Source organism: Pleurodeles waltl, chromosome 9 (genome assembly GCF_031143425.1).
Source record: "Pleurodeles waltl isolate 20211129_DDA chromosome 9, aPleWal1.hap1.20221129, whole genome shotgun sequence".
NCBI lineage: Eukaryota > Metazoa > Chordata > Amphibia > Caudata > Salamandridae > Pleurodeles > Pleurodeles waltl.
In genome coordinates, this window is record NC_090448.1 from 373,673,949 (window position 1) to 373,696,128 (window position 22,180).

Here is a 22,180-nt window from a genome sequence, read left to right on the forward strand (position 1 = left end):
GGGAATCCGAGAGGAGCCATAAATTTCCTTCCACCCAGCGTTCCCCTAAGTCTCCCGATAAAAATGGTACCTCACTTTTGTGGGTAGGCCTAGCACACGTGACAGGATATGCCCCAAAACACAACGTGGACACATCACATTTTCCCAAAGAAAACAGACCTGTTTTTTGCAAAGTGCCTAGCTATGAATTTTGGCCTCTAGCTCAGCCGGCACCTAGGAAAACCTACCAAACCTGTGCATTTTTTAAAAATAGACACCTACGGGAATCCAAGATGGGGTGACTTGTGGGGCTCTGACGAGGTTCTGTTACCCAGAATCCTTTGCAAACCTCACAATTTGGCCAAAATAACACTTTTTCCTCACATTTCGGTGACAGAAAGTTACGGAATCTGAGAGGAGCCATAAATTTCCTTCCACCCAGCGTTCCCCTAAGTCTCCCGATAAAACTGGTACCTCACTTTTGTGGGTAGGCCTAGCACACGTGACAGGATATGCCCCAAAACACAACGTGGACACATCACATTTTCCCAAAGAAAACAGACCTGTTTTTTGCAAAGTGCCTAGCTGTGGATTTTGGCCTCTAGCTCAGCCGGCACCTAGGAAAACCTACCAAACCTGTGCATTTTTTTAAACTAGACACCTACGGGAATCCAAGATGGGGTGACTTGTGGGGCTCTGATGAGGTTCTGTTACCCATAATCCTTTGCAAACCTCACAATTTTTGCCAAAAAAAGCACTTTTTCCTCACATTTCGGCGACTTAAAGTTCTGGAATCTGAGAGGAGCCACAGATTTCCTTCCACCCAGCGTTCCCCCAAGTCTCCCAATAAAAATGGTACCTCACTTGTGTAGGTGGGCCAAGTGCTTGTGGCAGGGAAGAGCCAAAAACATGTCGAAATTGAGGGGGAACCAAAGCGGGTCCAAAAGGGCAGTTTGAGAAAAAACATTTTTAGGCTGACAAGTGCAGCAGAATTTTTATCAGTATAGATGAGACAATGCTGGGTGGTAGGTATTTTGTGGATTCCTGCAGATTCCGGATGGTTCCATCACAAAAATGTAGGAAAAATGTGTGATTTCCAGCAAAGTTGGAGGTTTGCAGGGCATTGTGGGTAAGAAAATGGTGCAGTGCATTTGAAACACACCACCCTCGAATCACCCAGATGTTTAGTTTTCAGATGTGTCTAGGTCTTGTGGATTTTTCTACATGTCAGCGTCCCAAAGTCCAGAAAGCGCAGCCTTCACCGTTCCAAGTGGGACGATTTTGAGAGTTAGCCAAGCTCTCATGGCCCAAATGTAAAACGAAAACCCAAAATAATCAAATGTCCTCTTGCTTGCCGTGGGATAAGATGTTTTAGTGTGCGGGGAGAGCTGAAAGACTGTTACCCCCTTCAGTTGGGGTGGGACATAACCAGGCCCATACTGGTTGGTAGCCACCACCCCACAATTGTTTGTTTTCTTTTAAGTCCCTGGCATCTACTTTCTGCCCCCCCAGGGTGTGGATCGGGGGTAATTGCCCCATCTGCCCACTGGTGGGCAGAACAACTTTGTCCCCATTTATTTGGGGTGTGGGTATGGCCATAACCCCACCCTCTTATTTTGAAAAAAAATTCTTCCCTGGTCTCTGGTGGGCTTTCTGCCCCCCTTGGGCAGATGGGCCTTCCAAAAATAAGCCAATCTGTCCCCAAAGGGGGCACATATGGCCAACAGTAATGTGGCCCCATGGGAAGCGACCCTTGCCCAAGGGGCTGCCCCCCCAAACAAAACACACACATACACACACACCAATCCCTGGTGCCTAAGTGGTTTCTTCCCCATCCCCGGGGGGAGATCGGCCTAATAGAAATAGGCCGATCTGCCCCCAAGAGGAGGAGAAATGGCCTAAAATAAATTTGCCCCCTAGGGGAGCGACCCTTGCCTAAGGGGTCGCTCCCCTTGTGTGAAATTGGCGCCAAAAAAAATCCCCAGTGCCTAGTGGTTTCTGCCCCCCCTTGGGGGCAGATCGGCCTAATAAAAATAGGCTGATCTACCCCCAAGGGGGGAAGAAATGGCCTAAAATAAATTTGCCCCCCAGGGGAACGACCCTTGCCTAAGGGATCGCTCCCCTTGCGTGAAATTGACGCAAAAAAATAAAGATCCCTGGTGTCTAGTGGTTTCTGCCCCCTTGGGGTAGATTGGCGTAGCAAAAATTGGACGATAATGGCTTAAATACAATTTGCCCCTCCAGGGGAGCGATCCTTGCCTAAGGGGTCGCTCCCCATCTGTAAAACAACAACAATAAAAAATCCCCGGTGCCTAGTGTTTTCTGCCCCCTTGGGGACAGATCGGCCTAATTAAAATAAGCTGATCTGCCCCCCAGGGGGGCAGAAATGCCCTAAATATAATTTGCCCCCTAGGGGAGCGACCCCTGCCAAAGGGGTCGCTCCCCACCTCTAAAAAAAAAAAAAATCACTGGCACCTAGAGGTTTCGGCCTAATAATAGGCTGAAGGACTTTAAAAAAAATGACCCCCTGGGGAGCGACCCTTGCCTAAGGGGTCGCTCCCCTTGCATGAAATTCATGTAAAAAAAATAATTCCTGGTGTCTTGTGGTTTCTGTCCCCCTTGGGGGCAGATTGGCCTCATAAAAATAGGCCTATGTGCCCCCAAGGGGGCAGATATGACCTAAATATAATTTGCCCCCTAGGGGAGCGACCCTTGCCTAAGGGGTCGCTCCCCACCTCTAAAAAACAAAAAAAATAAAAAATATCCCTGGCGCCTAGAGGTTTCTGCCCTCCCTGGGGGCAGAAAAGGCCTTAAAAAAAAGGTACCCCCTTGGGAGCGACCCTTGTCCAAGGGGTCGCTCCCCTTATGCCAATTTCTTATAAAAAAATAAATCCCTGGTGTCTAGTGGGCATTTTAGCAGCTGGATCACTTCGCAATCCGGCTGCTAAAATGCTCAGAGAGACTTCAAAGGGAAGGAAATTCCTTTCCTTCCCTTTGAAGCCTCTCAGGCCTCCTCCACGTGATCGGAAGAGAAATGCTGGGCATTTCTCTTCCGTCAGCTTCCAGCGCGATGGGAGGAGGCCTCTGTGACGTCAGCAGGCGATCGCGCGCTGATGTCACAGAGGGGTTGGGGAGGTTGGGGGGCTGTCAGGGGTGGAAGGGGAAGGGCTTCCCCTTCCATCCCTGCCTTTGTGGGGTGGGAGGGAACCCCACGGAAGGAGCGCTCCGGGCTCCGGGCCGAGGACGTAATGGTTACATCCTCGGCACAGGAGCACTGTGCCGTAGGACGTAACCATTAGGTCCGCGGCACAGAAGGGTTAAACAGGTAACACGGGACTGCGCATTGGCTCAGGTTCCACTGTCAACAGTAAGGGCGAGGTGGCAGTCATCTGAGGCTAGTGCTGGTTCTGTCTTTTACTACTGCAAAGTATGCAACAAACTGAAAATAGACATCTTTTTCATCAAATATATTTTAATACAACATATCAAAGCTTGTGATAGGATGCTTTGATGGAAAAGTAAAACATAACGTATATGAAAGTATTTTACTTAAAGCAACTAATTACTAAATCTTGATGTGCTACATTATAAATTATATAAACAAACTCATAACGTACGCTTTATTTGGAAAGCGACTCACACATTGAATTGAAAATGCTGTGGTCTAAGTAAACCTACTGTAATCGCCATAACGCATTTAAAGTGATTCAGTTCAAGATGGCCGCCACGCTGGCCGCCGTGATTGCAGTTTAAAGGACATCACCATGCTAATTGCTGTAAAGGCGATATGTTTTTCTAGGCCAATGTGATGCTCTTCTTACTTGCGCGACTCTGTGGCCTTTGTCTTCTTTTTCTGTCTATTTTCCGCGTGCAGGGTAAAGGTCGGGGCTGTCACAGAATGACTGGGGGCTACCGTACTCGAATGTGCGATTGGTTGAAGTGGTGTGAGAGGGCGGTGTTACGTGTTGGGTACCGCTCTGTGATTGGTGGAATAGGCACTCAGCACGGAGGAGGGTCGGGCAGCTGTCAACGGGAGGCCTGCCCAAGAGAAAGCGACGGAGGAAGGTGAGAGGGAATGAGGAGATCCCAGGTGAGACAGGGTTTGGCGTGGAAAAGGGGCGCAAGTCGAAGGCGGAGATCGCAGGAGGAGGCAGGAGGGAAAAGGGAGATGTTCGGAGAAAATAATACATGACGAGAGGACAGGTGTTTCACTGGGCCTAACATGTCTTCCAGACACTACTCTTTGTACAAAACATGTCTCACAGACATTCTGCATGGGCCAAACCGGACAGCTAACATTACCTTCTTGAGCAACATTACCTTCTTGAGCAAGGATGCGCTAGAATATATGTTGTCCTACACACAATAACAGGGTGGCCACGCACAACCCAAACATTTCCAGACAATACAATATACCTGAGCAAAGTCTGCATTCGTCAGTATACAGTGGGGCACCTATTCCCTACAACTTTAATCCTGGACTGAGCGAGACACCTACAAAATATGACCATTGGACCGAGCGCACATCCATATTACTACGACCAAGAATTCTGTTCCACAAATATCACCCATGGACTGAACACACTCCCACTATAATATTACAGCTAGACCAACAATGTTACACCCAAAGTTTGTATCTAGCATGCTTCTCCCTAAACACTACGCCAAGGCTTTAGTATGTCGTCCCGTAAACACTTCCCCAGAAGCCAAACACCCTCCTTGCCTCATGGAACTCCTGCGTCATGCATGTAACCCTCATGTATCATCCCTCGACCAACAATCTTTCCCTTACAATACCGCCCTACCTAGACTGCCAACACTGTAACTCTTCCTTCGGATCAGCCATGTTACCCTAACACACTCCACTTGGAATAAGTTCAGTGCGCCTTTTGAAGCACTACCACAGGTCCAAGAATGCTGCGCTAAAACACTGCATCCAGGGTAAGCAGGCCCCATTTTAACAAAATACATTGTATTATAGGCCGAGAATTCTCCGAACCATACTCCACAGTTCGAACCGGCCCACAGAAACAACCAGATGAGTCAACACAGCTCCACAAATCCTAACTCTTTTATTCTCACATTGAAATATCCTCGTCTAAATGCCTGAAGAACAACTGCTCTTTGTCGAGACCGTGTCAACTAAGATGAAAATGCTCTGTGATTTAAACACTAGTGATCTGAAACCAGACACCAAGATGACTTTACTCCAAACATTTCCTCTTGGACCAACTTTGCTCCAGCCAGGACTAAGGCCTTCCCATTCACACAGCCAAGTTGTTCTTCTGATTTTTGTAAAAACTACTCTGAGTGCCAAGCCCGCGGTATCCAAAATAAACTACCCCAAGCCATAACTGGTTTACCTGTTGGAAGTCTCACAGTCTTTACTTCCAGAAATAAAAGGGAATTGACAACACTAAGGCAGGGGATATAATTAAAAAGAGATTTACACTGGAAGGCCATTGGTAATTAGTATTAGTGTTTTGGAAATTGCAGGTTAGATGTTTTGAATTTCTTGCTTTTATTTTAGATTACATGGCATTGGTCCTTGTGTACTACTGTCTTAAAAATGTAGGGCCTGATTACGGGTTTGGCAGTCTTACTGCCATTCCACCGCGGCCCCAAGTACTTCGTGAAGTTGGCGGTCTTTCGCCCACCCTATTACAATGCATGAAACCTGGACCACGTCGACTGATTGTGTCCCGCCTGCTACGCTGTGGACTGTAATGCTGGTTGATTCGTACTCTGTCGTTGTCAGGGCTGCGGGTTCCCGCTGAGCAGATTAAGGAAACACAGTTGCACTGGTGGTCCCCTTGCGGTTGTGCCCTGATGGCAGTACGCTCTTAGCAAAGCACCATAACAGTGGCCATTGGATATATACAAGTACAAAACACCTGATGTTCATTGGCCAAGTGGGTACACCTGCAGATAACACTATAAAACAGACCACATTTCAAACCATGATCCTTTGCCACTCCACTGCAGTACAGCAATTCTGAGACAAAATGTTGGTGACAGAAGTTAGGCCCTTTTTCCCTATCCCCTTTACTACTCTCCACACACTTTTCCAGCACATTTTCTTTTCATCCCTTGGTGTTTCAAATGGTAAAGGTTTCTGCTTGTCTTGAGTAATGTCTACATCATTTTGCTTGCACTTCTCCCTATGATGTATGTTGGATATGCGTTGAATGTGTTTGTTATTTGTTTATCCATACTTGGAAGGTTCTTAGTTGTCATACCCTTTTGTCTTCTTTTTTGGACCTATGTCCATTATTTTGTGTGTAGCTTACACCTACTTTAGATATATCAAATGAATGCTGTTACTGATGTTTGTTTTAAATATATTGCACTTATATATTACACACATATGCGTGCCGCTTGGTGATGCTATTGGTTGTCCCAGATATACTTAAAGCCAGGGGGCCTGTGCACAGAGACATTTTGAGGCATGGGCAAAGTGGGCTTTGGCCTAGGGACCCAGACTTTCATGGGGCCCCCTGATTGAGCCAACCTTGTTCTACAGTGTCTTTCCATGATGACCACCACATACGTCTTAATCAAGGTTATTTTAAATACCATGTTCCCAAAATTATTCTTAATGTGTGTGACGTGTGAAATTCTATTACAGAAATATTTCAGAGAACGTGTGTTTCTGTTTCATGAAGCATCCCTACTTACGTTTATTTTTCTATCAATATATGACCTAGCATGTGAGAAATTGAAGGCGGTCACAGAGATTATTTGCTGTAATGTTAGTGAGGAGCTGCTGTTGTGTTACAATATTGTAAAGACACATCACTATCCCTGAATATTAGTTGTGAACACATTTAGAATTTGGAACGGTGTACCTGTGCAGTGTCAGTGACCTGGCCAAAGAGTGTATCAAAGAGCTGAATTTGGGTCATACATTCAAAGCTGTTCTAAACATGGACCCACAAAATACGTTTGTCCCAGGACACCCATACACCTTAAGATATACCTGCCTGTGCATCTATTAATTGAGAAGTGAACTGAAATGGGTAAAATTGTGGCTGATCATCGGTTGCTTCCACGACGGTGTAGGTTTTGGATGTGATCAAGCAGCAGCAGCAGGACGTGTACGATTGGCTCCATGGTGGCACAGGATGTGTGCAGTTGCGTATAGGTGAGTTTCTGCCTTATATCAGTCCTTTTCCGCCAGCACAGGTGTGGAGGTTTTGCCACCACAGTCACGTTGGCGGGAAGTGAGATCCTGATTGGGGCAGCAGGGAAACTGGTGGTCTGTCCTCCGACAGATGCATTGACCTATACCACCACCGTTGTGGCCGAGATTTTCTGGCGGAGACGGTTCTGCTGTGGCGGTCTTTAGTCTATGCATCCGCTTGCTTCATAGTTAGGCGGGCTGGAAATCCAATGGCATTTTAATGGTGGGACCCCTTCCACCAAACTCGTAATCAGGCCCTTAGTCAATAAAGGCTGAGGATAAGTCTGCTGTCTTCGGCCTGATTCCAGAAGATATGTCATCTGAAATTATATCCCTACTGCTTGAGGCCTGCAAAGTTCAGCTGTCAGGCCCTATACTATGCAATCTTTGCTATCTGGGGAATAGCTCAGTGGTCTTGGACCTGAACCTGTCTGATTAGGGCTGACTTTGGTGTGTAAAACCTTATTCTGTACAAACTGTGGTTTATCTTTTGGACCACTCTGCGTTTAAGACCAGAAACATACAAATCTGTCCAACTTGTGCTTTATCTCTGCTTCGTAATTTGTGTGAGTCCTCTTGTTTCTTCCTTTGGGCTTGTAAAATCTGTGTAACCTATGTAAACTGCGGAACATATTTGTTCTAAGTCCTTATTAGGTAATATCTGTATAACACAAGGGAAAGCCTCACTCTCTGTGGCCATATCTATTTACAGGAGTGGCATTGTTGCTGTTTAAAGTCTGGACATGACTCTGTAAAATCTGTGTAAACTGAGGCATACCACTGTTGTTTAATACCCGAGCTTACCAAGGCATAGCACTGTTGTTTAATGCCCAAGCTTACAAGATCTGTCTATCTGAGGAGGCACTCTGGGCCTGATTCTAACTTTGGAGGACGGTGTTAAACCGTCCCAAAAGTGGCGGATATACCACCTACCGTATTACGAGTTCCATAGGATATAATGGACTCGTAATACGGTAGGTGGTATATCCGCCACTTTTGGGACGGTTTAACACCGTCCTCCAAAGTTAGAATCAGGCCCTCTGTATCTAAAACCTGAGCCTGTTGTATCTCTTACTCAAGTGCTGACAAAGTCCTAAAAGATATGATCCTGATCTTGGAATATTGATCCCACTGTGTTGTTATTCCACCATTCCAGTACTCTCATAGACAAACAAGGTGGGGGGTGTAATGCCACAGGGTGCGGCAATTTTACTGATATTTACATGTTATCTCAGGCCTACAGTTATTAATTAAGTTGAAATCAAGTTGTTCCTGTAAGCAAACAGTTGTCCTCTGCTTCTCAGTTTTAAATATCAATTGGCTAGAATTCACTAGACGATCAAGTCGGCCCTGCATTCAATCACCGGTGAAGTTTAGCCAGTCAGATGGAATTAAATTCATCAAAACCATAAATTCATGTGGTAGGCTGACCTCTGGCACTCTTGGAGAGGCAAATGCCCCTAACCTGCAATTACAATTAGTACCAGAGCATCTTCATAGACTCTTACTTTTTCATGGAAGTTCAGAGCTCATTGGTCACAAAGGTCACCACTTACCATCTGATGCTCTTGTGAGGAGGCCTTTAATGTAATTCCCTCATTGTGTTACAGCGGTCAGCAAATTTTTTCTCTTTTCTTCTACATTTACGCCTAACTTGCTTGGAATGAGTTTAGAACAGTACATTTCTGAATGAGTAATAAACAACATTTTGCATGTCCCTATTATTTTCATAGGTTCTCAGTCCATATACACATCCCATTGATTTCATTGTTATTAATTATTACTATTACAAAAATTACAGAGCGCAGTTGCTACCTATACAGGTGTCCTGGGAATGATAATAGCCCAGCAATGGTGTTTGCACCAGCAACTTAGAGGGGATAAAGCCAGGTTTTTAAGGCCTTCCTAAATGCCAAGAATTACTTGTAGAGTGAAGGGACTGAGGTAAGCTATTCCAGAGACAAGCAGCTCGGAAAAAAATGCTTGGCCTCCTGCTCTCTGTCGTCTGAACTTGGGGATGCTGATCAGGTTTGCATCAGCAGAGTGCAAAAGATGCGAGGGCCGGCATCGTTCAAAATTCTGTTGCAGAAACCGCGGAGCTATGTAGAGTGAATTAAACATAACCCTCTTAGACAGATGTAGCAAATGTAGTGCTCAAGGGCACCAGTTGCAAATGAGTGGCGTGGGCATAGCAATGCTAGTCTGGCAGCAACAGTCTGAATCCAGTAAAATCAATTCAAGATATATTCTGGAGCACCCAGAAATAGAGCATTGATTGCACTAATCTAACTTACTTTATTTTATGTTTTCAGGGCACGAATTGTAGGATGAAATTTAACAAAATTATTTACAACATTCTGATAGCAAAAACTGCCTGAAGATTATTCACATACATAATTTTTATGCCAGACAGGTTTTCTTTTTATACGTTCATTTTCTGTTTTTTTCTGCAATGGGTACAAACTCACTTGAAGATACCTTGTTTTTTTCCACTTGTTCCTTCCACCTTTTATATTCTAGTTCATTACACGATGTTACTCTTCTAATATTCCATCTTTTGTTGTCATCTAACAATACACTATTTTCAAACACCCTTTTTACCTCCTTGGGTCGTGACCATTTTGACACACAAGATTTAGGACAACCCATGTGAGAAGTCCCTATCCAATCACCTACCCTAAAACTCTGAGCAGCATTCTTCAACTTGTCATTGTGTCTATTGACATATTTCTCTTGATACCTATTTACTCTCTGAACCAGCACTTTGTTGTCCACCTCACTCAGCCTATCTTTGCTCATCCACAGTGGGGTCACTTTTGTACCCACATGCCTGTTTTTCAATAAACAGAAAGGGGTCTTTTTTGTTTCTGAGTGTGGTGTGTTGAGATAACTCCACAACTATCCTTGATTGCCTCCTTAGCATTTGCACCACTGACCACACTCAGTTGTACACATACCTTTATAAATGCTTTAAATCTTTCAACAAGGCCTTTTTCTCTAGGGTGATATAATGCTGTTCTGTAGTGAGTAACACCCCCCTTACTCAGGAACTTTTGAAATTCCTCAGCGGTAAATTGCGGTCCATTGTCTGTAACTATACACCCAGGGTAACCCTCTCTCCTGAACACTTCCTCACAAACACTTATTACACTGTATGCTGTAAACTCACTGACAAAAGCCACTTTTGGCCAATTAGAGTAATAGTCTATTAAAACAGTGGCATATTTTCCTTCTGTCCTTTGCCTCTGAATGGTCCACATATATCCATGGCAAATTTTTGCCACGGCTTCTCTGGTAGCTCCATGCATGACATGGGTGACTCCTCAGACTTGTGGGATTACACGCCTCGCAATGACGCACAAACCTTTCAATATCTTTGTCCATGCCCAACCACCAAAAGTCAATACAAGCCCTACTTTTCATGCTTGGCATGCCACAGTGACCTTCATGAAGTAATTCTAGCAATCCAGATCTTAAACTAGTGGGCACCAGCAGCGTTCCACTCTTCCTCAAAATACCGTCAACTGAGGACAATTCAGACCATATCATCCTAAAGTCCCCAAATTCCCTCCTTACATTTCCTGCCTAGCTAGAACTGCTGGACAAACACAATCTAAGTTGTTTCAAAACATCATCCTGTTCTATAGCCTGTTTCCCCTCTTCTTTTTTTTCACCCACACAAAATTCAGACACACTGGCAACTAATCATTCCTAATCCTTGTTCACATCTCCATCTTCACTCTCATCCAGCAATGGTAACCTAGACAAACAATCGGCATTCAAATTTTTGTTGCCTGCAACATATTTAAGTGTAAAGTTATACCCCTGTAGCTGGTAAATCCACTTGGCAATCCTCGGGGTAGCTCTTTCTGCCCTTTTGTGGTGAATATGTCGATTAGGGGTTTATGGTCGGTGCGCAACTCAAAAGCAATTCCCCAGATATACATTCAAAAATACCTTACACCCCACCAACATGCCAGTGCCTCTCTTTTGACCACAGAATATGTTGCCTCTGCACCTTTTAGTGTTTGTGAAGCAAAAGCTACCACATGCTGTTGTTCATTTTTCTTTTACATCAAAATAGCACCCAACCCATAAGCACTAGCATCAACCACAATTATCGTCTCATCCTTGGGACCAAACCGGTTTAAGGCCACTGCCTGTACAACCTCTTTTTTTTTTTTCCATCAAACGCTGATTGGCGCTCACATGTCCACTCAAACTTCACACCCTTCTTCATTAGTTCCCGTAACACATGCACTTTGTCGTCAAAATTCTGCACAAACTTTGAATAGTACTCAGCCAGACCAAGGAACGACCTTAGCCGCTGTTTTTCTCTTGGTGGAGGTGCACGTTCAGTTGCTTCCATAAGTTTAAGTTTGGGTTTCACCCCCTCTTTCGATAATGTATGACCAAGATAATCCACTTGTGGTACTCCAAACTTGCATTTCTCCTCACTAACACTCAACCCAGTCTTTTCTAGCTTAGATAGTACATCGTTCACTGTGGAATCATGCTCTCCAACATCTTTACCCCACACTAAGATACTGTCCTGGAAAACTAGTACATTTGGGACAACCTTCAAAATGCTACTCATAACTGTTTGGAACACAGCCGATGCCGACGCTAACCCAAACGACATGCGTATAAACTGGAATGCACCCTCCGGTGTGATAAAAGATGTGAGATGTTTTGAGTCAGGATGCAAACTTATTCAGTGGCATGCATTTGATAAATCGATTGATGAAAAATATTTTGCATCCTTAACACTAAAAATCATTTAATTTATATGCGTCAGAGGATGCCGGTCGAACCATATGCACTGATTGAGGTCCCTGAAATCCACCCACATGCGCAACTTGCCATTTGCATTTTGCGCCAATACTATGTATGGGACTTAACCAATCTGAAGATTCTATAGATTCTATTATTCCAGATGCACACAAACGATCTAACTCTTCCCTAAGTTGGGTTCTTAAAATTAAGGGAACATTCCTCATTTGTGAACTTTAGGTGTACTATCCGATTTTAAAACAATGCGATGCTCATTCCTCATTTGTGAACTTTAGGTGTACTATCCGATTTTAAAACAATGCGATGCTCAAATTTCTCTAGACAACCCATTTTGTCAGCAAATAGCTTTGGAAATGTCATCTTCCAGTTAGCCTTCTGTGCTTCCCCAGTAAGTAAAACTTGCTCAGGATGGTTGGTATCAAGTATGACTCCCAATCCTTTTTGATCATTTCATCCTAATAAGGCTCTGCCTTTTTGCACCACGTACACCTTCCCATCCACATGTCTGTCCTTATATGTTAATTTTCCCTTGAAATACCCAACAAAGGCAACTTCACCCCACAATAACCTTAAGGTTCAATGTCAGGTACACATAAATCACAGTTGTCCAGCCTTTCCCAGATATTCTTGTCAATTATAGTATATGGAGAGCAAGAATCAGCCCAAACATTGACCTCCTTCTCGTTGATTCTTACAGTACACTTTGGTGGGTGATACCCTTCTTTAATCTCCCCTACCCAGTCTTCATACACCTCCAACACTTCCACATTGTTGTTTTCGTCATCTCTCAAACATTCATCAGCATTCATTAACAACTTTTTACCTCATGACTGTTTCCCTTGCTGTTTCCAGATTTGCAGGCACGAGAGAAATGTCCAGTTTTCTTACATTTGAAGCACTTCGCTTTAAGTGCTGGACACGTCTCAGCATCTGCATTATATCTTACACTACCACATCTGTAGCATGTTCTTTTACCACTGGAACTACTTGTTTTTTTCATTTCCAGCAACATTTTTTTCCTCTTTTTGCACCACATTTACTTTTGTATGATCACATTTACCATTATCGGGTTCTTCATTAAGTTCTTTGACATATCTCGTTGTGTTTTCTATTCTACGCGCTATATTTATTGTCTTTTGTAAAGAAGGATCCTTCAATTCTAACAACCTTTCCTGAATGTTTGTATTGTTTGTCTCATTTATCAATTGATCCCTTATGATTCCTTATGCAAGTCTTTAAACTTGCAAGTTGAAGCTAATGTTCTTAACACTGACACATACTGCTCCACACTCTCTCCTGACATTTGTGATCTTGAAAAAAACTTGTGCCTTTCCACCACAATGCTGATTTTTCTTACCAAAATTATCTTCTAAGGCTTTTATTTCCTTTTCATATTCATGAGCCGCACCCTCATTGAACACCGACACATAGGGCCTGATTACAACTTTGGCAGAGGGGTTTAATCCGGCCCAAATGTGACAGATATCCCACCTACTGTATTACAAGTTCCATAGGATATAAGGGACTTGCAATACGGCAGGTGGGATATCCGTCACATTTGGGACGGATTAACCCTCTCTGCCAAAGTTGTAATCAGGCCCTTAATCTCCATCACCATCCTGGTGGTGGTAATGTCCTGCATACATTTATGAAAGACTCAAAAGGATGAAGGATATAACAATTGGCTTATATAATCAAGTGAGTATCGTCTTCATAGTTAATGAAGTTTACTCTGTGGGCTCTTCTCAGCTAAGCTAAAAGCCTTAAATACAATTTAAACAAGGTAGGGCTTATTGCAGACCCTTAAAAAACGGCTTGATTCAAAGATTTAAATTTGGATTGAAAATACATAAGATGAACCGGTTGGGATCTGTTTTTTAGATATGATGTGTACTAATTCAGCACTTTTCCTCTGATACCAACCTTGATCAGAGTATCATGGACTACTGTTACAAACTCAGCAGACAAATCAAGTAAGACGAGGGCCACAAAGTGGCCTCTCTCTGCTTACATTCTAAGGCTGTCGGGCTCAAGACGAGCAAATTCAGCAGCATGTGTTGGGCAAAAACGTGGCTGGGCAGCATCCAGCAGTTTGTGATATTCCACAAAGTTTGAAAGCCACTTATTAACATATTTCTCCATGAAATGTGGATGTGGATGTGGGAGGAGAGATAAGGGCTGGAAGTTGCTCCAATCTGAGGAGTCCGAATCGTACCCGAGATTTATTATAGATGGCTAGTTGGGGTTTGGCTGAGGAGAAGGACATATTACTCCAATTCCTAGAAGGTATAGGATCCAGAGGTAAACCTGAGGAAATAGAATTTGCAATTTTTATGAAGAATTCAAGATCCAGCTGGGCAAAGTCAGTTAGATTTGGAGTCTTTGTCGCCGAATCACTGGCCATACTGACTACCTTTGTACTGTGGTTTACTTTTTTGCTCTGCTCACCCCAAGCTTCTAACAATGTTGGTAAGTTTTTTCTCAAAAAAGTTAGAAAGCTTGTCACGGAGATATTGTGAATTTTCAAATGCCTTTATAGTACAAGATTGGTTAGCTGTGTCCCATACAATGGATACTCAGTTTTTTGTCAGAATAGGGGCACCTAGGAGTTTTGTCTGTGAAATGTTCTGCTTTAGTGAAGGTAGTTAGCTTCTTGTAGGCTTTTAAAACATCTTTTAGCTTCAGATTTAACTCTGATGTACAGCTAACCTGTCATTGGGCCTGATTTAGAGTATGACAGAGGGGTTTACTCCGTCACAAACGTGATGGATATCCCATCTGCGGCATTACAATCCCATTATAGCCTATGGAGAGCGTAATACGGCGGACGGGATAGCTGTCATGTTTGTGACAGAGTAACTCATCCACCAAACACAAAATCAGGACTATTGTTCGCTACTCTGTTGCAGCCTAATTTAGCATCTTTAAGAGCATCATTGCATCAAGGAAGTGATACGTAAGTGCTCTGTTGTATTTTCTTTTCCCGAGGGAGGACGGTATCCTGTGCTTGTTTTACCTAGTCCTTATAGGTAAGATATTCCATATCAACGGAGTGGCTGCTGTGTTTCTTCAGTATTTTGAGCACCTCTCTCAGCTCATTGTAGGATTATTTTTGCCCATGGTCAAGCCAAAGCAGGTTTATTCATTGTAAGGTTGCTCGATTTCATATTTTTGCCAGCCATAATTTGGAAGAGAATCAGGAAATGCTCTGTCGACACCTGAGGCTCTATTTTCACCTTGGTGACAAGCTAATTAGAGAAAAAGATCCAGTCTAGCATATGACCCCTATTAAGGGTAAGACTAAAAACCAATAGCTCTAAGCACAATCTTGCCATTGAGTAAACAAATTCCATTGCATAAGACTTGGTAGAAATATCAGCCACCACATTAAATCACCCAGTATAAGAAATGTTGTTTGGGCTAAAATGAGCAGAGTGATGAAGTCTATCAAAAATTCCACAAAATTATTGGCCAGTCCGGGAAGGATGTATGGGGTGATAACACAAATTGCCTGCTATGGGCTTAAATTCACTTATGTCTAGTGAGACTCCAAGTAGTTCAGCCTGGGGAAGGTCACCTAATTTTTAAATGTTCATATTCCACTTAGTTTTAAATCTAACCCCCAACCTGTCACTTCAACGAATGGGAAGATGAACTTTCCAACAGACTCTCTCCAAATCAGGGTTTGACTCAGTTGATGCTCATGTTTCTGTTATGAAAAGCAGATCTAACCCTTCAGAAATTAGTATTTCCTGGATTTCCTCAGCATGTTTCACTAAACAGCGTGCATTGATCAAGGTACAAATTATTGCCTTTCTCTCAACTTTCATTGACAGGGTGAGAGGTTATTCTTGGGTTCAGAAAGATCTAACACAAAAGGCGAGCAGATGTGCACATCAGCTAACATAATCCACCCTGCTCCTTACTTGTAGCTGTAATCGTTTTAAATTGGAGAAGGTTGAGGGACCCAGCCATTCTAACCCACCCCCTAAAAAATGCCTCTTCGGAATACCTTAGGCCTCTGTTGCTGGCTTGCCATCAGTGTTCATTTGGGCAGCATGGTTGGTGCGGAACTTGGATGGGTGCAGACAGACTTGCCTTTGAACTGCCGGCTGTGCTCGTCACTGCGCGGCAGGTTCACTTTGAATAGGCATGGTCCTGCTTTAACATCGAACAGCATCTAAACCGCCACCAAGATGGCATCTAGTAAAGTGCAAATGCTAAGGATGAAAAATGGCGTCTGGCTGATGTGTACACCACAACAGTCTGAACAAGAAGAAGCGTGGACACACTCAAATTGTAGTTAGATCCTATAGCAACTGAAGGTTTTGCCTTTGGCACCAACTGCAGTGTTAAACTCCTCAAACAGGTGCCGTGCAGTAAATTTGGATTGTGGTTAAACACAATCTATATCTCTCTAAGTAGCAAACTGCATTTAGGTACCTAATAGTCAATGCCACCATGAATTAATTTAAATGCACACGTCAATTTTTCAAAGTAGTAAATTATGCCTTAAACATAGAGCTTGTCACACTGTATTACCATGTTTTACCAGAGAGAATGTATTCCTAAGAGTGCTGTTTAGTCAAGACCTCAGTAACTGTTTGTGCCTTTTTTCCCTCGGGTTAAACTTGGCAGATGCTGTTTCAGGCCCCACCTTATGGTATACTTTACTTTGCATATCCTGCTGCGATATGCTCATCTAAAGTCAGTGGAAGCCAGAAGACCTCTCTAATTGCTAATAGAAACACTAACTGATAGTCTATTTTGAAATAAACTAGCACAGCAGGACACCTACTTTTGGGGTGTAACACCACCTTATTAAAAAAAAATCTAACATGAGAACGTACCTTTGTATGCAGTGGTCTACCTGCTGTCTAATGCTTCGGTTCGCAAGATCTGTGCAGCCGGATAGGTTTGCAAAGGGTAGGCCTGTATGATTATGTAACCTGCGGGATGTAACTGCTGTTTTGAGGCTTGGGTACGTTAGATTTTTGCAACCTCGGTGCTTTCTCAGTTGTTTAGTGGCTGAGCTTAAAAGATTTACATTACATGAAGGATACTCTTGGTCCCTGCAGTGCAAGGTGTGGGTTCTGCAAGTTTGATGTAAAGTGGGGGATCTCTCTTCCACCTAATGCTTGAGCTAATGAGATTCGTGTGTGTGTGACCCTGCTGCAAAACATCTGGGACTCTAGAAATATATGAAGCCTGATGGTTAGAATAACAGTGTAATGCCTCGCTCATACTTTCTGTATCACCTGAAGGATAGACATGCAGTGCAGAGCCTGGACCTGTGTTCTCATGCAATGTGAGAGATGACCCTCTAACGGAGATTTTAGGATCGGTAAGACATGCAGGGTCATGGTGCATTGGAATACGTCCAGTTGTATGCAGAGGTCGAAGCAGTGGCATAACAAAGACCCTTACAGCCCCTGTGGTGTACGATGGTTGGGGGCACAAACTCAGGGGGCCCCCTCAGCACAGTGCTCTGGCTTGAGACTTCCTGAGTGAGGCCCCTGCTATGCAGGGGGAGCCCCTCAGGTTTCTTTACGCCTCTGGGTCGACGTGGGTGCAGCATGTATAGCACAACCTACCCATAGTTTTTAAATGTAATAAAAAGAAGTTCTACTTAAAGAAGACAGACGTCCGGAACGGTTAATTCCGAAAGTTGCAGTGCCTCAACTGAAAGGGAAACGGAGGGAGTTTTCACGAGAAGAAACAGGTTTTCTCACCCGGGTGCCTGCTGCCTGAAAGAAATATAAATGTATCCAACTAGTTAATCTGCAAATGTAGAGGCTTTTGGAAGTCAGTATTGGTTTTAATTGATAGAGACACTTGAAGCTTCACAAGGACAAGGGATGTATTCTTTTTGACGGGCAATGTAAGGGTATTACCTACCAGCTTAGTTTTAGAATGCATGCTTTTAGTGGTAATGTATAAAAGCTGTTTTCGCTAGGTGCAGTTTGACTACGTATTACCAAAATCTATATTTTGAAAGCACTTGTATTCCTTAAATCACAATCTTATAGCTCATTTTGTCGCAGCTTATCTTACTGTATGTAAAGCAATGACCTACATATTCACAGTGCTTTTTGTCACAGGCTGGAGTCTGGTAGCACTAAAAATATGCAAGCCACTATCCCCCACTACACCAACCAGTATTGAATTATGTGGTTGTCTGGTTTAACACATGAACATCTTCAGTGGTCCCATTAACCAAGTGAAGGTTTCATTACATAAAAGTGCATTTCCAACTAATCAGTTAAAATTGCATCTATCGTTTCACTTCAGGTGTGTGCATTATTTGATATGCAGTTATTTGAAAGTGAAAGAACCAAAAAAATCACATAATATTTTGTTATTTTTAGCCATGCCTTTAACCCCGCCCCCGCATTCATTGACCCTGCAGGCACTGCACTCAGGATGGCCGTTCCTATTGTTTTCTAATGTACTTTGACCGCTGGTTGTCTTGTATTGTGTACTTCGGTAATTCGTTTACCTGCATGTTGGACGTGTTTTACACCTCTGCTAGCAGTTTAGATGCACATGGTTGCTACTCACTTCATCTAAAAAGTCACAAATCATCGCGGCCTGTTTCCACGAGAGGCGTTCTGTAGACAACAGCGTCCATGGACACTCCCTCATTGGGAGACAGCTGCAACATGGATGTAACGCAATCGTTTCCGCCCTGATCAATAAATGATTACGCTGTATCGTTGCCAGGTGTATGCTGGCCCCTTATCAACTCTGTTTCTCAGAGAGAACTTGTATCCCCTTCTTCCTATCGAACTTCCAGACGTGGCTTTTACCTTATCACATCACATTTTGAAGTGCTGCGAACGGACAGGAAGAGGGACAGAAGACATAGCTATAGACGGTAGGTAGGGGGAGGGGGAAGCCACCGACACTGGGTAATACACACAGTCCCTCCATCAGCAGCAGCCTGCGGTCGAGGCCCTGAGCTGGCTGATAGCCGCGCAACATTCCCTGCGGCATTTTGTACAGAGCCCTCCCATCCGAACAGCTGTAATCTTTTAGAGGAGCATGTTTTGCTCTTTAAACCAGCAACCAATGGGTAGGTTTCGATTGTGTAGGTGTCGCAGTGGCACCGAGGACATTGGATGGCCATTTTCCAATTATGGCGGGTTTGCAATATCGAGCAAGCAGGACATTGGTGCAGCAGGCGCAGAGGCACCGAGGTCCCCTGACACGCAATAATTGCTGCATTTTACTACCCCAAGATCAGTCAAAGGGGACATGTTCCTTGCTTGTAAACGAGACCCTGACATCCTTGTTTCTACTTCGAACAAGGAGAGAGAGAGATGCGTTTCCTTGCTTGCATCAGGGCCTGTGGTAGTCTTGTATGCAACTGTCGTTAAATCGTCTTTTCTTAAACTCCTTGCCACTTCCGTAAAGACATTGTTAACTCGAGCCTGTGCTTGCACGACGAGATCCCACATTCTGTCGCTCATGGAGTAATGCCAAGGGACTTTTTGGGCCTACACTGAGAAAGATATTAAAGATCGGTTAGAGGTTAAACGGGGGCGGGGTGATAAATGTGTTTTTTAATTTAGCTTGCTGTCGCTGTGTAATAACATAACGTATGCTTCTGTAGTCAGAAGCAGATAGCTCTACGGGCCAGGGGCGTAGGTGGCACTAAAGTTCGGGCGGGGGCGTTCAGTCTCAGAGACCCAGTTCAAATCGCCTTCAGTTTTCATACCGCTTGCTCAAGTAAACCTGCTCAATCACAGCGTTTTGAAGTGAAATAGTGCTATGCAATTTTTACACAATGTTCAGAGACAGTTTTATCCAACACAGCCTGATGTACAATAGCTGGGAGTCAAGGCGTTTGCTGCCAAAGGGCGAACGCAGAATGGAGGTCACAGGTTTGACGGCAGGATCTGCTTTTCATAACCGCAGGTTCATAACATGAGTGCCACTGAGTTGGTATAATATTAATCTCTGCAGTTTTTTTTGTTCTATGAGGCTGTGAGAACATGGCTATAAGTGAGTGCTTTATAAGCAGAGACCGGTCTTTTGTGTTTATTGTTTTGCAGTTTTATAAAGGGGAGACTTGACCCAAAGGTACTGGAAACCTTTACATGAGCAGCACTTACAATACACAAGATCAAATTATTATTATTTTTTCTTTTTAGGTACAGGAAAGCTAAGTGATTTGCCAAGAATCACAGGATATTGCGCCAACACCAAACTCAATTCTGGTTCCCCAGTTCCAAAGTTGGCATGTCTGGTCATAGTGCCACAACCTCTCCATTCGATAAAATACAACAAAATGTATTTTTGGAAGCAGGCACCTCTCCAAATTGTATTTATGGGCAGATTAATACATCTAACTCGCATGACTGCACACTGATAATTGTGTCAAAGTGCTCTGAAGTAGTTGCAAAGACTTGTTGGATACTAAACAAAACATACTAAATATGACCTAAAGCAGAGAGCCAACAGAGAAAGAGAGAGACCCCTCAAAAATGTGTCTGAGGCTTACCTGGAAGTCTTAAAACAGATATTTCATCTCCTATCGATGGTCTTTTTTTGTCTTACAGGCTAGGGCAATCAGAGAAGCCAGCACCTCATGTTGCTCAAAAGTCTGCTACAAATGGAGTGGGGCAGTCAGGTCTGTGCATCATGAAAGGGAGCAGCCATGAAAGGAGGGGCAGCGTTTCATGTCACTATGGTGTGTGTTGGGAAAGAGTGAGGTTTAGGCCCACCAGCTTCTTCCTCTTAGAGGTTGACGAAGAGTAGTGAGGCTAGCCTGGACTTGTGTAGGTAGAAAATGCATGCCTTGCAGGGGCTGCTGAGGTGCAATAGGTTCAGGCACCATAATAGAGTGTGCCCCGTTAGCAAATCAGGTAACTTAAAAAGTGGCCCACATTTGGAAATCGGGATAGGACTTAACTTATAAAGACACACTGCATAGGTATTTTGCAAGATATGGCCAGGGCCAATCGAATTATGCAGCATAATGCAGCAAATTTTTTACCTCATTATCTTGACATTTTCACACTTGTTACCACTGTCTGGGCTTTGGTTGCATCTCATATCCAGTTTTAAAATACAGCAATAAGCAACATAAAGGTGACTAAGTCAACTTTTGCAAAGAGGCTTCCACTGTGCAGGAACACGTGTCGCTGTCTTTTTGGTAACGTTTGAATAGTATGAGCTCGAAACATTTTTTTCCTTAAAATTTGCAGATTATGCATTAGATGATGGATTATGTTGCAAATGCATAATTTTATTAAAAACGCAGCGGTTGCACAATCCCATAATTCCAGTGGCCTTTGGTACAGCAGACTGCATGAATGTGCCTTTTCTACAAGTAATGTTTGTGGTAATATCAGGGAAATCAACAGTGAAAACCATCCCACCAGACTGTCTACGAGCAGCCAGAAAACCAGCCCACACACTGACCCTTCGGACCAGCCCTTCTGGCACCAAGAGACTGCACTACAGGCCAGTCCGACCCTGCCAACACACCACAGCAGAAAGCACTTAAATCAGAGTGATTTCTTAACCATGAAACTGCAGGCTGTAAACGCTTTCTGTTTCACTTGTTTGGTTTTATAGCTCTTTTTCCCCAAAAAGGAGTGCTTGATCCAAACATTTTATCCGTTTGATAAATCTGAAATGCTTCCTTGAGTGCCTGTTTATGGACTAAAGTAATTGAAAGACTATACTGCAGTAGCCCTTAGGTACTGCAAACACATTGCTCAGGGCATCTGTTGGCAATGCGCTTCCATTAAGTGACAAATCAGAAATAGACGTGTAAGAAACAGGGTTGCTTTCTTCGTTGTCTGCATTTGAGGTGGATTGCATTAACAGATGCCTCCCCTAATCAACATCAATGTGGGGGTGGCTACCCAATCTGGGGATCAAAGAAAAACTATTTCTATAGCCCCAGCACTTCCCTTTGTTGGGGGGGGGGTCTCTGCTTCTCAGAAGCAGCAGCAGAGGCCTCCCCGCTGTGCCCTTAGGCCAGGATAGTAGGATGCGCACCACATGATGAGCCTGTTGGGGGTGATCATTGCAATTCTATATGGAATTACTACGCCTGGCCATCAGTTTGTGCTAGGTGCTGAGCCTGTCCCAACCGTGAAAAGAAAACATCTGGCCTCAGGAATTTGTCTTCCGGAATCAGCGAACCTCCCCCCCCCCCCCTTCTAAAGCCAACCTTGACTGAAGGCAGATTAGCAGGTATAAAGCAGG

General features: G+C 43.8%; 1 protein-coding gene across 2 annotated transcripts in view; it reads left to right on the top strand.

The window, feature by feature from the left end:
- Window positions 1–3,950: 3,950 nt before the first annotated feature.
- Window positions 3,951–22,180, top strand: part of LOC138259323 (ras-related protein ORAB-1-like) — an 83,054-nt gene continuing 64,824 nt past the window's right edge. Inside the window, exon 1 of one of the 2 annotated variants that reach the window (XM_069206959.1) lies at window positions 3,951–4,044. The gene's annotated coding sequence lies outside the window, so the exon portion shown is untranslated. Of the gene's footprint in view, window positions 4,070–22,180 lie in introns of both variants that reach the window. The other variant, XM_069206958.1, reaches the window with a different exon arrangement.